The 3,774-nt window shown below is 40.2% G+C and overlaps 1 pseudogene; it reads left to right on the forward strand.

The window, feature by feature from the left end:
* Nucleotides 1–3,016: 3,016 nt before the first annotated feature.
* On the forward strand, nt 3,017–3,520 carry LOC142428020 (large ribosomal subunit protein eL27-like; annotated as a pseudogene).
* The last annotated feature ends 254 nt before the right edge of the window (nt 3,521–3,774 follow it).

The following is a 3,774-nucleotide window of genomic DNA, read 5'->3' on the forward strand; positions in this document are numbered from 1 at the left end:
ACAGTTAATGAAGCATCAATGAAAATAATTTTATGGTTGGGGTCACCACAACATGAGGAACTGTATTAAAGGGTTGCAGGTTGAGAATCACTGGTCTAGTGTCTCCAACGCCAGTGGAAATATGGCAGGGTGCCAACAGTTCTCAGGACCAATTGGTTGACATGGGGTCGCCCTTGAATGCAGACCCAGAGTCCCAGCAAGAATGAAAGCAAAGGGCAAGAGAGAGTAATTCCCATGCCTCTCACTCTTATATAAAAGGCCACATCCCCAAGGAGATGTCATCAGGCTACCACTTGATTTACAGGTTGTGCTCCGCCCCTACACGGTCACACAAATTCAAGTTGACATAAATTCTAACTGCCATACGTACCAATATTCTACCTGATTTATAGTTGAATACTTAAGACTTCAGTTTCAAAAAAATCAAATCATTGTGAACGAGGAGGAGTACAGATTGGGGACCCAAGACCCATCTGTAGGCAACTGGACATCCCCTTTCAGAAGGGTCAAAGGGAGGAGATGAGCCAGTCAGGGTATAGTGTAGCAACTTTTCTCTATTCCTAAATGCCTCCCCCCACCCCCCCACACCCCATCATGATCCCAATTCTACCTTACAAATCTGGCTAGACTAGAGGATGTATACTTGTACAGATAGGAACTGGAAACACAGGGAATCCAGGACAGATGATCCCTTCAGGACCATGGTGAGAGTGGCGATACCAGAAGGGTCAAGGGAGGGTCGGTTGGAAAGGGGGGACCGATTACAAGGATCCACATATAACCTCCTCCCTGGGAGATGGACAACCAAAAAGTGGGTAAAGGGAGACATCGGACAGTGTAAGATATGACAAAATAATAATAATTTATAAATTATCAGGGGTTCATGAGGGAGTGGGGAGGGAAGGGGGAAAATGAGCTGATACCAAGAGCTCAAGTGAGAAAGCAAATGTTTTGAGAATGACGATGGCAACAAATGTGTAAATGTGATTGTCACAATGGGTGGATGTTTGGATTGTGATAAGAACTGTACAAGCCCCCAATAAAATGATTTTTTTTTAAAGACTTCAGTTTCAATAATGGATAAAACAACTGGGAAGAAAATTTGAAAGAATTAGAGGATAATATTACCAATTAACTTGACCTTACATTTATAATGTATGCAACTGAACAACATAAACTCACTGTTATTGAATCGATTGCAACTCCATAGTGACCCTGTAAGACAAGATAAAATGCCTCTGAGATTCCAAGACTATTTATGGGAGTAGGAAGCTCCGTTTCGAATTACTGACCTTACGGATTATGGCTCAATCTCTAACCACTATGCCATCAGAGTGAAGTACCAACATCAAAATAGTCTTTTTTTTTCTCCAAGTGCACATGAAACATTCTCTATAATACACTCTAGACCAGGACATTAAAACTTCTCAATCTAAAAACACTGAAATCATACCAAGTGTATCACTGGTTATGTGATATTGAATTAGAAATCTACAGAAAGAGGGTTGGGAAACCTACAAGTATTTGGAAATTTAACAGCATATATCTAAATCTGTAGGCCAGAATATAAATCACAAGGGAAATTTAAAAATATCTTAAACCGAGGGAACTCTCCCTGGTGGCAGAGTGGTTTCCAGTTGGGCTGTCATCTGTAAGGTCAGCAATTCAAAGCCACTGGTCAAGCCTTGGGAGAAAGATGGGGCTTTTTACGCCAGTGAAAAAGCCTCGGAAACCCACAGGGCCAGTTCTACCCTGCCCTATAGCGTTGCTGAGTCGGAATCAACTGGGAGGCCATGAAATTTAAGGCAGAGAGGTCAGCTTGAAAGGTTATGGTGACTTATTATTTTTTTAATCCCAGAAGGGCAATCTTGATAGATTTTTTCGCACGACACAGGAAAATCACAGAAACTTACTATGAAGTTGTAAGAAAATTATAATGTGCACAGACCAATAAAGGTGTTGCTGGGGGGTGGGCCCAGAGGAGTCCTGGTGCCAGGACCGAGAAGCCCCCAGCTACCCTGTTAGCTCTCCTTGAATTGGGAGCTGAATTTTCTACCATGCATTTTCTATCATTTTTATAAAACCCAAGATGATGATCAGTTGGAAAAGACCCCGTCAGGGGAGCACCCCACCCACTCAGATCGGTGCAATGCGGCCCAGAGGCTAACTGTAAAATAAAATAAAAAACAAAAAAGGTGTTGCTAAGGAATTGTCCTTCACCAAAATACATTGCCCATTCTTTGAGGATCATGCTGCAACAATCCATCTTACCCCATCCATCCAACCATCCCCCAGCCCGGATTTTACCCCTTCAGACTTCCTTTTGTTCCCAAAGCTCAAAGAACATTAAAGAGAGTACAGTTTCAGTCCCTTGAAGTTGCTGAAACTGCGATTTTGATATGTAAATTTAAGAGCACAAAATTTTTGCAGTGAAAGGTGAGAGATGGAAACATCACTTACAAAAGTATATAGACCTAGTAGACCTAGATGGAGGATATGTCAAGAAACAGTAGCTTCACATTTTTTTTTGTCTATAAAAGTTTATGACTATTATAGACATATCATATATTTGACTATGAATGAAGACTCATTAACATAACAGATTATATATAGTCTATGGAGCATAAATATATAAAGAAGACTGGTTTTGACAAAGACTAACATATTTGTAGAAGTTAATGCTCAGAAATGGAAATGGCAATGCTTATTACTGTAATAGGCCATTATATGGCTGTAAATTTTCTCTCCTTAAAAAATGTAATTTAAAGTATTAATCTATTCTTTCTTTTTTTGGTACTGTAATATTTCATTTTGCTATTTTTTTCTGACATGATTTTATACAGAGGCAAAATTCAGTAAAGGAAAAATTTTATTGTCTAAAAAAGTTTCTATGATTTTATAACAGTACTTTTGGACTTACTTTGTGTAAATTAAATAGAGACTAGAAAAGCAATTGAGAAAAATCAACACACTAAAAAGTTGGTTCTAAAAAAAAAATTGGGGAGGTCATTTCTTCCCGTGGTGAAAGGTCAACGGAAGTGCTGGTTCTTCCTTTCTGTTGTCGGCCTGAGAGCCTGTCGTCGAAATGGGCAAGTTCATGAAACCCGGGAAGGTGGTGCTAGTCCTGGCGGGACGCTATTCGGGACGCAAAGCCGTCATCGTGAAGAACATTGACGACGGCACCTTGGACCGCCCCTACAGCCACGCCCTGGTGGCTGGAATCGACCGATATCCCCGCAAAGTGACAGCCGCCATGGGCAAGAAGAAAATTGCCAAGAGGTCGAAGATCAAGTCTTGTGAAGGTGTATAACTATAATCACCTCATGCCCACGAGGTACTCCGTAGACATCCCCTTGGACAAAACTATCGTCAACAAGGATGTCTTCAGAGACCCTGCTCTTAAACGCAAGGCCCGTCGGGAGGCCAAGGTCAAATTTGAGGAGAGGTACAAGACAGGCAAAAACAAGTGGTTCTTCCAGAAGCTGAGATTCTAAGTCTTGAGTCAAAATCATTAAAAAAACATCCCCCCCCCAAAAAATTGGTTCTTTATACATTGTGACCAATGAATGTTTATTCTAAGATTGTAAGATTGGTTTCACATCTGAAATTTAGTTTTAAAATCAACCAAATTTATAGTAATAGAATAAAGAGCAAAACTATATTAGCACTTTAATAAATACGGAAAACCACATCTGACAAAATGTAACACCCCTTCATGATAGAAACACTTGACCTAGATATAAAAGATAATGTCTTTGACTTGATAAACGGCAT

The sequence above is a fragment of the Tenrec ecaudatus genome, chromosome 15, assembly GCF_050624435.1.
Source record: "Tenrec ecaudatus isolate mTenEca1 chromosome 15, mTenEca1.hap1, whole genome shotgun sequence".
In the NCBI taxonomy this organism is placed as follows: domain Eukaryota; kingdom Metazoa; phylum Chordata; class Mammalia; order Afrosoricida; family Tenrecidae; genus Tenrec; species Tenrec ecaudatus.